Below are 13789 nucleotides of genomic sequence, written 5' to 3' on the forward strand. Positions count from 1 at the left end.
TTCTCTTTGAGAAACTGGACCACCACTTTGTGGTCATTAGATTTACAAGGCATGGCCTCTATCCATTTAGAAACATAATCAACGGTCAAAAGTCTATACAAATTCCTAAAGGAATTAAGGAATTGTCTTATAAAATCGATGCTCCATACATCAAAGATCGTAACTACCAAAATAGGGTTGAGGGGCATCATGTTCCTCTTATTGATATGGCAAAAAAACTGGTAGGCGGGACAAACCTTGTAAAAATCAAAAGCATCTCTAAAAAGAGTGGGCCAATAAAATCTGCATTGGAGAACCTTTGCGGCAGTCTTCTTAGGTCCAAAGTGTCCACCATATGCATGATTATGACAAAAAGAGAGAATGGAATGTTGCTCATGATCAGGAACACATCGTCGGATAATCTGATCCGGACATATCTTAAACAAATAAGGATCTTCCCATAAAAAGTGCTTAATTTGGGAATGAAACCTATACTTATCTTGGGTGGACCAGTGATCTGGAGTCACACCTAAAACTAAGAAGTTGACAATGTCAGCAAACCATAGTTCACTGGACATTGCAAATAATTGTTCACCTGAAAAGTTCTCATTGACTGGAGAATCGACAGTTAAGAATTGGGAAGCCAGGATAATTGTCTGCAATAAGGTTTTCAACTCCTTTTTTATCCCTAATTTTTAAATCAAACTCTTGCGAAAGTAAAACCCACCTAATGAGACGGGCTTTGGCATCCTTCTTCTAAACTAGGAATCTGAGAGCAGAATGATCAGTAGATACCACCACATGTGAACTAACTAAGTAAGACCAAAACTTTTCTAATGCAAACACAATAGCTACAAATTCTTTTTCAGTGGTTGTATAATTGAGTTGTGCATCATTTAAGGCCCTACTAACATAGTAAATGACAATGGACAACTTATTAATCCTTTTACCCAAAATCGCTTCTATGGTAAAATTCGAAGCATCACACATCAGTTCAAAAGGTTCAGTCCAAACAGGTGGGTGAACAATGGGTGCATTAGTCAACTCCTTCTTAAGTTGTTTGAATGATTCTAGGCACTCTTTAGAAAACTTAAAAGTTTAATTTCTCCATCCTGGATTGTAGGTGTTACTATATGGATTATTCTGGTATAAGACATTAACACTATCATTAGAAGTGCCCTCAGAGGTGTTGGGGCATTCTTCTATGACATATCCAGGGGACTGGCACCAAGCACAAATCTTAACCAAATTAACTGATGATGGCTCTCTAGGAACAATAGCCTCAATCCTCTTGATTAGGCTATCCAAATGGGTTTCCTTGGCTACTATCCCATCCACAAAATATCCTTTCCCTCCTATGGTTCTTTCATTCTCTTGGGTTGATTCCCACTCACGGGTTTTTTCAGCTAAGTCAAGTAAGAATTCCCATACCTTTCCTTTATCTGTAAAGGATGTGAATCCCTCAAGGTAGATAGACTCTATCATTTGTTTAGTTGGGTAATCAATACCCTCATAAATTATTTGACATAAATTCCATAAGTCTAGGCTATGGTGAGGGCATTCTTGGAGTAGATCCTTGAATCTCTCCATAAGTTTGGAAAAGGACTCACTAGGCTTTTGCCTAAACTGAAGGATATCACTCCTGAGCTTATTGGTCTTATGAGTTGGAAAAAACTTCTTAAGGAAGACAAATGTGAATTGTTCCCATGAGGTTATGGAATTTGTGGGTAACTCATACAACCACTTCTTAGCTTGGTCTTTCAATGCAAAAGTGATAAACCTAAGCTTAACAGCATCATCAAAAAGTTGTTGGATCTTAATTAGAACACATACCTCTTCAAATTCCCTTAGAAATAGGTTTGCATCCTTAGAGGTCAACCTATGGAAGTGGGGCAACATAGTGATGTATTGAGATTTGAGTTCAAAATTATTACCCTGGGCTTGTGGTAAAACTATGCAGGAAGGTTGGGCTATTCTAGAGGGGTAAAACCTATCTTTCAGAGATTTAGGTGGAGGGTTTTACTATTGGTCTCCCATATTGAAGGGTTTTAAAGAGAGTAAATGTATAGGGTCACTACTTGTTGGATCTCTTCTTTCTAACCGATTTTTAGTATTACGTACGCACCTAACACTCATGCAACAGAAAATTATCCACAACTAGAGTAAGACAAGCACAAAAGAATGGATAGTAAAACTTTTTTTTTATGAATTTTTTTTATTTATTTTTACTTGTTGGGAGCTTACCGGCAGGGATCTAGGGTTGCTCAGGTCAATTCCTGAGGTGTTGCTACAGGGCAAAACCTGTCTTTATCATACTGTGAGGCATGGCGACCTCCACCGATACAACTATTATTGTAAGTTGTTCTTCTCAGGAATTCAATAAAAGAAAAGGAAAAACAAAACAAAGCAAACAAAGCACTCCGATTTACCAAAAGAAAGCGAAAAATAATATGGAACTCTCCCCAGCAACAGCGTCAAAAACTTGTTTGAGATTTTAAAATGTAATCACAAATATACGGATCAGTGTAGCTACGGGTCGAACACAGGAAGAGCAGCCACTTTATTTTTTTTGCTTCTTTTAATAATGCGAAAGTGAACCGATTAATGATTGTGATCTAATTCTAATTCCCGTCCTAAACATATGTATCTAAAATAACGTCCTAACCATTCATCATCTAAGAATTTAAATACGCAAACCACACAATTAAAATTAAATAAATAAATAGCTGAAAATAAACACTCCACGTAATTAAAAAGCAATGAAGGAAATAAAAATGTTGAAATAAAAAGAAAGTAAAAGAAAGGGGATAAAGTTAGAGAGAGACTCACAAGTAGGTTTCTCTACTTAGCCTAAGGGATGTATCATAATATAAGCTTCCCTACTTGACCAAAGAGTCACTTTTATAAGGGTTACTCTACTTGGCTTTAGGAAAAAGAGACAATTAAAATAAAAACAATAAAATGATGGTTCTATGGTTAGGAGGGGCAAAGTCAACACATGCACTAGCCATAAACCTTGGGGGAAAGGGGTAGCAATAATGTAATGACTGAAATTAAAATCCTAAACTAAGAAAGAAAGGGTAGTCAGAAGAGGAAATGAAAGGGGGAGAGAAGACTACTGAAGGAGCCTACTTACTTGAACTTCAACTCTTGAACTGAAAACTTGATCGATTTGAGATACTACTAGTACTAAAAATCAGATCTAGAATAAACCAAATTTGAAATTTCTAGTACTAGAGAAAACAAATCTGAAGAAAAAAATTGAACTTGAAAGACATGCTTCATAGCTTGTTCTTGTCACCTAGAACTAAGCCTAGAACTAGAACTTGAAAATTATAACTTCAATTACTTAAAAAATAAAAATAAAAGACTGAATAAAAAACAAAAGTGCTTGCATTAATTGAATAAAAGAACTTACAAAAGTGTTTAAAGCATAAACCTAGAACTAGAGTTAGAGAAAGAGATAGAACAACTAAAAAAAAAACCAGTTTTTACTTTTTCCACTTTGTTTTGTTTGTTTTTCTTTTTATTTTTGAGCTTGCTAAGGATGAAGTCCTACTTTGGCTTTTGGTTAATGATCATATCATTCGGTTGCTTGATGCATGAAAATAAAAGTTTTAATTAAGGTACCCATTTTGAATGTATAAAAACCTTGTTGAGAAGAAAAAAACAAGTCTGTGCCTTGAGTTGGGACTTTCTTTTGAAAAATAAGAGACCCTTGTTTTATGGTGTTGGACTAGATGTAAGTCTGTGGGTTCCTTGTACTTTTGATTTGGAGTTGAAACATTATTTTTAATTTGGCATGAGTTGACAAATGCATAATTTTAAATGAAGCGTGAAATGCGATATAAAGAAGAATAAGAGTTGATTCCCTTGGAACTAGACAGGGCATTGTGCCTCAGGAAGCGTGGTGTCTTGATCGAAATTCCTAGCGAGGAAACTTCTGAAAGAACTCTAGCATCATTGTCTTTGTGGGCATATGCAAAGAGTGATGCTACATAGTAACTTGGGTGTCTGGTGTTTGTTCCACCAGGTCATTCAGGCCAAAAGTAGTGGAGTAAAATAGAGTTTATTAAGTTAAAAAAAAACCCTAGAAGAAGAATGAAGTGCCTCCTCCCCTTGTGTTAATTCTATTATGTAGAAAATGGGGCAGGGAAGCTAACAATTTTAGCTTCTAAAAAAAAAGAATTTTTTTTATCTTGTTGATGAGGTGGAGGAGAGAGAAGATAGAGAATCGTAGGAAGTAGAGAATCTCCAATGATTTTAGGTCCTTTTTCCTTCTTTTTTTATTTTTCTTTTGTCTCTCTTCTTCAAACGTGGGTAGCATCTTAGACGATTTTTTTAATTATTTTTTTCCTTTTTTTTCTTTCCTATTTTTTTCTCCCTTTTTTCTTTTTTTTCTCTTTATTTCCTTATTTCTCTCTCCTCTTGCATAAGAAACCCTTTGGCCGACCTCCTTTGAGTGATGAGTAGGAAAGAGAAAATTTTCTAAAAAAACCTCAACAAAATGGCAGCTAAGAGGTTCGAACTTGAGACCTCTTAATAAGAAAGGGATTTTGCACACCACAACTCACCAACTACGTTAGGTAGTTGTTGTTACCAAAAACGAATTTTCAATCACTTAAGGATGTGGTCAATCGATCCTTGTTGACATTTAAAATATTCCTTATACCCTTGGGACAACTGCGGATGGGCTGGTTCTGCACTCGGTTAAGTTCTGATCCATTTTTATTTTTTTGATCCGAAAAGAATAATCATTTGTATGGTTGACCAAACGAATGTGTCCTTACAATTGAACACGTCTATCTTGCTCAGAATTTCATCCTCTTTTTAACCATGAAAAGAAATAGGACCTCTTTACATGTCAAATTGGAGATATATCATCTGATAGTCCTTAAGGCCTTGAAAATATAAAACCTATAAAAAGAGAGTAAAACCCAAGGTAGCTCCATTCTATATATGTAAAATGCATGTTTTACTACACTATATTTCGCATATAAATGTGTTCATCATACCACATCCTCTCTCCTACAAAATCCTAAAGATGCTATTCAGAGATTCCTTTCTGATTTAGTCAAAATTGTAAGATAATGGTTAATATTGCAGGGAATGAATAGAATCTATTAATTTTCGAAACAATTTCTCTCTTTCCTCACACAATATCTTAGAGAATGAGGATTTTTATCAAGATTTTATTTTATTTTATTTTCTTTCTTTTCTTAAAGAAGACTTGTAGAAGGAAGGAGGCAAGACCAAAGCCCTATAAAAGCCCCTTCCCCACTCCTAGGATGATTATTCCCCTTAATTTATTTTCTAGTTTTTTTTTTTTGCCTAGTTTATACTTAGTTCTCTCTCTCTCTCTCTCTCTCTCTCTCTCTCTCTCTCTCTCTCTCTCTCTCTCCTTATGTTTCTTCAAGCTTTTATTCAAGTGATTAATGATAATGCAATTTAGTTTTTAATTGTTAGTTTGTTTAATTATTAGTTTACTTTGTTGATTTAATTCATAGTTTAGTTAATTTAATTAGTGCAATCCATAGTTCTAGCTTTTAAACTTTTTAGTTCTAGGAAAGAATTGGTTCAAGTGACAAGAATCAAGAGTTTTCAAGTTTAAAAGATCAAGTTCTTCATCAATAATTCTGTTCCAATACCATCACTCCAAATCAATCAAGTTTCAATTCAGCTTACATATAATCAAGGTATGATAAAGTTTATTAGTAGAATTAAGATTTTTATTTAAATACAAGTAGTAGAATTAAGATTTTTATTTAAATACAAGTAGTAGAATTAGAATTTTTATGTGATTTTTTTTCCTTTTCCTTATGTTCTTATTTACATATGTGCTATAATGGAAGGTGATGCCTATAATGGTGTCTCTCCCAGAAATTCAACCGATGTATTGAGAATTTTTCTTTACTTATTTGCTTTCTATTTCAGTGCTTCATTTGCTAGTTTAGCTTTATTATTTGCAGATTTTTTTTTAGTTATTATTTTTTAGTATATATTTTACTTCTCTAATTAAAGTAATTTAGCATTAGAACTATTTAATTTAGATATTGAATGTGTAGGTCGTTTTCTTTCGTTTATATGCATGTTCTAGGACTATAATCTAAAATCAATCATCCCTTATTCACTCTCTCCATACTTAGAGTGGGTAAGATAGAATGATTAATCTCATTGTGATTGACCCATTGGCTACAATATACTATAAGCATGCGGTAACATATTTTTAAATTCAAACACCTAGTGAAGTCCGCGTGCCCAAGCCGTGCATTTGCATGTATCACAAGGCCATGTATGCACAATAAAGGTACGCAACTATATTTTGAGTCATGTAAGAATTTTGGTCAATTATCGAGAGTGAAATACATGTTGGGGCTGAGCCCCGTTAAAATCCTAAATTAATTGGCTAAGTTTTGGCCGACTGGTGGGTGGACATAGGTGGGTCAGACCAACCAGTGTGACCTACCACTCTGATCATTAGATATTTTAACCCAAGTATAAATAGCATTTTTTACTTTTTTTTCCCTCATTTATTGCCTTACAAGGTGGGTCAGAAAAGTAAAGAAGAGAGAAACGAAGGAAAAAGAAGGGAAGAAGAAGGTAGAAATGGGGAAGAAGATGCTCGTTGTGCATCGCCGAGGTTAGATATTTTGAATCCTACACTAGGAAATTGATCCTCACCTTGGGATCTATGATTTGAGGTGAGTAAAAAATATATTTCTCAAACCCCTAAGAAACCCTAAGTGAAACCCTTCGATTTGGGTAGGAACCTTTTAGATCTTGTTAATCTCACTTGAGATGATGAATCTAAGGTTTAATGAAGGACCTACATGTTGTTTTTGAATGTTTTAAAGGAAAAAATTCATTTAGTGATCTCTTGAGCTAGAGAAGGAATTTGGAGTTTTTGAAGTTGTTCTTGAGCAAAGAGATAAGGTCCATGCTTGAGACTTTGAATCGATCCTACATCTATGTTAGAATCGCAATATGGGACCTTAGATTTGTGGAAAATGCATTCGAATCAACACCTTGTGATTTCCCCAAGGTGTGATAAAGAATGGAAGTGAACAGAAAAATCCTGATTCTAAGGGGTGGATGTCTGGAAATGGTCAGACTCACCAATCCAGAGCCGACCTGTCCTGGATGGGCTACTGACTTGACTGGTGAGCAAGGACCTGTGGGCACCTAGCCTGCTGGTCTAGGTAGAGACCTTGAGTTGAGTTGTGAGCAAAGACTGATGGGCACCTGGCCTACCGCTCCTGGCCCATCGGTCCAGATAGAGCCCCTAGGTCAAGCGGTGGGCAAGGACCGACAAGTACCTCACCCACCGGTTGACCTACCAATTTGACCCTTCGGGTTTCGATTGGGCCCAAATTTATCGGGCAACCTCCTATGGTGATTAGAAAAGTGTTGGAATCATCGTACTCTATTGATTTTGAACCTAAAGTGGAGAAATACTAAGCTCGACCTCTTTAATGATAGGTTGTACTAGAAACTCACGTCATTGCACACCGGATCTTCCTCGTACCAAGAGTGATCATTGTACACAACTAGGTAAGTGGGAAGAGGACATTGACTTTATTTTTGGAGTATTTTTGCATCATTCCCTTATTGAGGTAGACTAGTCATGTCATCACTATATTGCTGTGTGTAGACTAGTCATCCACGAATGCCAATTGCATGCATTGTCTTGTGCATTATGAAATTCATTTATGACTTGTTATGTTGAAATCTTTAATTGATAAATGCTTATTTTTATTATGAATTATGAGATTGATGATTTAAATTATTGAATATGATGCATTGCTAGACTAGATACTGTAGTCGGCTTAGAAACTAATGCATTAGTGGCCTGTGGAATGGGACGTAGTGGCACTATGCAGTCATACTATCTCATATAGGAGCATGCGGTTAGGAATAACATATACCTATGCTATGACCCTTCTCAGTAGGGATTTAAGTGTTGGGTATATCACTGGGGGAAGCCTAAGTACACAACGGTGGCAGTTTGAAGTATGCCTAGCCGATCACTAGGACGGTCGTAACTTTGGTGATATAATCAATGGGACAATCGTACTACTTTTACTTTAATGCAGGGCAATGCCCATTTTACTTTAATGCAGGGCAAGACCCATTTTACTTTAATGCAGGGTAAGACCCATTTTACTTTGATACAGGGCAAGGTCCAATTTACTTTCCTGGTACCCATGGATGGCCTTCTCTGACAACCCTATTAGTGTATCGCGGGATGGAGTTCGTGACTTGTACCAGGGGCATACGTGCACTGTGGTTGTGAGTAGCTCATGACCTCTGACTTAGATGTGATGTTTAGGTGATCTAGGTTATAAAAATAGACTTGTATACACATAAGTGCATTCGTATTGCGAATGATTGCTTAGTCTTTCTTTTCACTTATTGGGTTGGTGAGCTCATCCCACGTGCACACCATTTTAGATGATCTTACAGGTTATCCGGTTGAAGAGCTAGAGTCGGGACCCACTATGGAGTTTTTAGTTGAGGATTGGTGTGTCCCTGAAGATCTTGGGATGGGGCCGAGTGCCCATGTGAGAGTTATGTTGCGAGATAGCAACATTGATACCTACTCGGGATTCTTTTTGATTATTTTGTGATGTTACCCCTTTTGTGCTCTGGATGTATAAATTATAATTTTTATGTATATATCACAATCACGCCTACGGGCCCACATATAAATGTAATATGTAATACAATTTGGGTATCAAGAGTATTGGGGTATTTACAGGTATATACATGTAAGATTTCCGTTGAAATATAGAATTTGTTTTCTTTAGTTGTGTGTATGCTATGTAGTGGTTACTGCATTAGATGATCCTGACAGGTTTTGAGTTAATAGGTGTTAGCCCGGTCACCGGACCGGTTCTGTGTGAACGGGGTGTGACAACATATCCTTATGCTAAGACCCTTCCCAACAAGGGTTTAGGTGTTGGATATATCACTAGGGGGAAGCCCGAGGTTGTGTACCAACGGTGGTGGCTAGAAGTACGCTCGACTGATCACTAGGATGGTTTGCAACTTTGATGAAATAATTAGAGAGCCAATCGTACTGCTTTTACTTTAATACAGGGCAAGACCCATTTTACTTTTATGTTCGCTAAGGAACAGTAATTTAATTGTCTGGTACCCATGGCTGGCCTTCTCCGACAACCCTATGGGCTTATCGGGGGATGGAGTTCATGACTTGTACCTAGGGCATACGTGTATTGTGGTTGTGAGTAGCACATAACCTATGTTGTGAGTAGCACATAACCTATGAGTTAAAAATATTGCTTAGGTGATGTAGGTTATTAAAAATGGACTTGCATATATGTATATTGGCTCATTTATATTGTGAATGATTGCTTGATCTTCCTTTTCACTTACTGGGCTAGTGAGCTCATCCCACGTGTACACCATTTTTAGATGATCTTATAGGTTATCCAATCAAAGAACTAGAGCCAAGACCCACGATAGAGTTTCCAACTGAGGACTAGTGGGTCCCTGAAGATCTTAGGCATAATACCGAGTGTTCGTGCAAAAGTTATGTTGCGGGATAGCAACATTGATACCGTCCTGGGATTCTTTTTTATTATTTTGTTATGTTACCCCTTTTGTGCTCTGGATATTTAAATTATATTTCTTTTGTATATATCATACCTACGAGCCCACATGTAGATGTATTATGTAATACAATTTGAGTATCAAGAGTATTGGGATATTTACAGGTAAATACATGTAAGACTTCTGCTGAAATACATACTTTACTTTCTTTAGTTGTGTGTATACTGTGTAGTGGTTACTGTGTCAGATGGTCCTGACAGGTTTTGGGTTAGCAGGAGTTAACTTGATCATCGGTCTGGTTCTGTGAGGATGGGGTGTAACAAAGTAACCACCTTAAAAGCAAAAAGTTGAGGTATTAATCTACAGAGTCTACTCCTTTGGCCTCTCTCAAAAGAGTTTGAGGACTGGGTGGCATTTGATATACCTACAAGTAGTCCTCCACTCAATAACTAACATATGGCAAGGGAGATTACAGTAACAAAGCTCACCAGAAAAAAAATCTCCTTATATAGGGGGAATCTCAAAGGATCCTTCCTCTCCACTTATAGTAGTCTCACATTCATTCTCTCCCTAAAAGGAAGCCAAGATAGGCTTCCCATATGAGAAGGATCCTCCACACCCTCAATACAAATTAGGCCATATATGCTTAGGCAAAACCCAATTCTTATACATTCTGCATTGTAGACATGATATTTTGTCAACCTTAGAAGAGCTATGCAATGATGATTTAGGAGCCCCATGAGACGCAAATGGCTCATGTATTTATGGCCAAGGTTTTCTCTTAGATCTAGGTAGTGTATTTTTGCTTCCATGTTGGCACAGGATGATTAATAAAATGAACAAAATTATTTTCAAAAATCATTGATGGCTTTGACATGCATAGAATTGACCAATAACACCCAATAGACCATATACCAGTCCCTAATTGAGTAAAAAGCCCAATTGGACCAGACCCCCTAAGTCAACTTGAGCCAAAGTTATATTGAATCTGGCTGACGCCTAGGGGTGTCAAGTGGTCATTCTAGGTTAATCTCGATTGGGCCTAATTGGGCTCGGCTAATTTCTAAGGCTACACCATGAATGCCCGTTTAGCTAAACGGGCTTAGCTAGCATGGGCATGGTATCGTTAATAATCCGGCCGATCGATCTTAAGCTTTAATCGGATTGCTATAAAAGGGGCTTAACCGGGCTATATAGACTTATTTAACATTTTTTTTTGGATGAATAACTTATTTAACTTTAAACGAGCTTTAAATGGGTCCTCTTTAAAATTGATCTCTTAAATGTGCTTAAAGAGGAATATCAATAAAAATAGGCAAAGATGGGTGATGGGGACCTTAGGGAAGAAGGGAAGAATCCACAAAGGAGGAGGGGAGGAGATTCACACGACCAAGCATAACCACAAAGTTCACCTAAATAACTAATTCATCATTCAATTCATTCTCCATGTCTATCGACTACACCCAATATATAGAAAATAAAGACATGAAACTAGAAACTCTATTAACATAGTATCTAGCCTAAACTAGGAAATAATCATAAAACAAAACCAATGCAAGGAAATAAATCCTAAATCTTATATTCAAATCTAAAAAATAAAAGGCATGAAATAAAACACTAAATAACTACTAATTTTATTTCTAACCATTGTTGGACCAAAACCCTAGGCTGGACCGATTCTTCTTGGTTCTTAGCTTCCAAAGCTGGTCATGCTGGTCCAACCAGGTAAGGGCAGTTGTATCTGCATCAACTATCCTCCTCTAAAAAGAACTCGACTCCATCGAGTTCGAAAAAGGATTGAGGAGACCATCTAAAGGAATATACTGAATGGGGAACAATCCTACCATCTTCTTAAGCTTAATTTCAGGGAGATCTTTGGCATGATGAAACTTTATAGTCTTGTTGGCATGCTTGAAAGCATAGATATTGGCATAGCCACAATGTTGTACTTTTTTTTCAAACAACAAAGGTCGACCAAAAAGGATATGAGACACCTTTAGAGGGAGGACGTCACATTGGACTGTATCCTTAAATCCACTAATAGAATATGTGACCAAACACTTATCTGTAATTTTGAGATTAGTGTTGTTCACTCAAGCAACCTTGTAGGGATTTGGATGTGGCTCTGTCTTCAATCTTAGCTTATGAACAATGTCTTTAGAGATAACATTAGTGCAACTACCTCCATCAATGACCAAGGTTAACAACTGGTCATTACACTTCACATGAGTCTGAAAAATACTATTGTAGTGCCAATCTTTATTATCAAAGGCTTTCTAATTGGTCAACACATGACGAATGACATAAAAAAGGATATTGGTCTTTATCACTGAGAGTTTCATTGACTTCACCTGGCGCACGCTCTTCTCTTAAATTAACTATGTTAGAACCAAGTTGCTCTTCAGGAATATATGGTATAGGAGAATCTTTATCAATAAAAGCAACCAAATAGATGGGACATTGAGCACTGATATGTCCAAATCCAGGCATGAGTAGCACCGAACTATAAATTTTGAAGAATCAGAAGGTCTATCTGAACCATGCTAAGGGGGTGAGAATGGACGAGTAGGCCGTGAAGATAACATTTCAGAAACATATCGAGGTGGAGAATATGATCGACTAGGTCGTGAAGAGGCCATAAATGTAGCAATAGCCTGTGGTTTGCTAGATGACTTTTCTTGGGTAGGAGGTTGTTGCACAATGGAACTAGAACCTCGAGAAAAAGTATTTGCAAAATTTCTTCGATTGTATGGGCATTTCAGACTTTCCTCAACCTGATACACTACTAGCATGGCGTCTTCCATCGTAGGCAGTCGAATAGATGCAAGGGCAGAACTAAGTTGAGAGCGTAAACCATTACGAAATTGTGCTACCAATACTTCTTCATCCCACTCAAAATCAGAACGAGTGGCCAAATAATAAAATCTCACAACATATTCTTCAATAGTTAAATTATCCTATTTCTACTGTGCAAACTTGAGATGCATGTGTTGCTTGTAATCAGAAGACAAGAATCTCCGGTTCATGACTTCATGCATTTCAGCCCAAGTAGTGAATAAACCAATGCCTCAGGTTCAGTTCTGTTGTTGTTGCTTAATCCATTAGACTTAGGCCGTGCCTTTTAGTTTGACCACTACAAATAGAATCTTTCAAGCCTCAGTCAACCTATACCATCTGAAGAATGTATCTAAGCTCTGAATCCAATCAAGGTACAATTCTAAATTTTTGTCTCCATAAAAATCAAGGACATCCAATTTTGCTACTCTTTCTGCTCCATCATTATGTCTACCAGTTCCATATGGTGGTGGAGGTGGTGGTAGTGGTGTATGATGTGGTGGCAGTGGTGGTAGTGATACTAATGGATTCTGTGGAGTGGTGTTGGAAGAATCCCCAAATTAAATGGGACTCTTTCCTTTATCTACTGTCACCAAAGGATCAATAGAAACTTGTATGGATCCCATAGAGACTTGCATAGATTCCACCATTGTCTTAAGAGACGTGACCATGGAAGTGAAAGTATCAATTTTTATATCAGTTTCTCCTTTATAAGAGTTCAGCTGTGGAACAACTTCACTATTGGCTACCATGGTGATGATCAACAAAATAGCACTCAAAGAATAATGGAAAAATAAAAAATAAATGGAAACTTAAAAGAAGAATGGCAGAATGGTAATTATCTCTTTTTTTATTTATTATTTTTTTTATAGGGATGGTAAAACTGTAAATAGTGAAAGTGCACTTTAAGTCACAAAGGAAGACACGTGTGGAGCAAGGGTCTAATTGGAAATAGGGAAATATAAGGATAAAGGAATTAAGATAGGGAGGGGTAATTTTGAAAAAGAGAAATTATAAAAAAGAGAGAAAACAAATCGATGGGTTGGGGTTTGGATTACCGACAAAAGAAAGTATCGCTCCTTGAAGACGTTGGAGACTATGAGCAAACAGCAGCAGGATTTGACGCGAGCAACAACAGCGATGGAACCCAGGTATGCCTCTTCGTGTCTCTCTATTCCTTCGTCTTCTCTCTCTGCTTCTACTTGTTTTTCTATTTTCTGCTTTTTTTTTCTTCTCTGCTCCTCCTTTTCTTTTCTGCTTCTGTATTCTGAACTTCTTCTTCTGTTCTTCTATCTTTCTCTCTTCTTGACTTTCCTTCTTCTTCTTTGTCGAATTTTTTTTTGGGGTTGTCGTACAAAGAAAGAGGAGGCGGGGGGGGGGTTTGGCTGTTGTTGGAAGGGAA

General features: G+C 37.0%; 1 non-coding gene across 1 annotated transcript; it reads left to right on the forward strand.

Annotated features, from left to right (window-relative positions):
- The first annotated feature begins 1522 nt into the window (after positions 1-1522).
- Positions 1523-1629, forward strand: LOC122077611. Its single transcript, XR_006139858.1, has one exon. It is a non-coding gene; the product is annotated as a small nucleolar RNA R71 (small nucleolar RNA).
- The last annotated feature ends 12160 nt before the right edge of the window (positions 1630-13789 follow it).

The sequence above is a fragment of the Macadamia integrifolia genome, chromosome 4 (genome assembly GCF_013358625.1).
Source record: "Macadamia integrifolia cultivar HAES 741 chromosome 4, SCU_Mint_v3, whole genome shotgun sequence".
Lineage (NCBI taxonomy): Eukaryota > Viridiplantae > Streptophyta > Magnoliopsida > Proteales > Proteaceae > Macadamia > Macadamia integrifolia.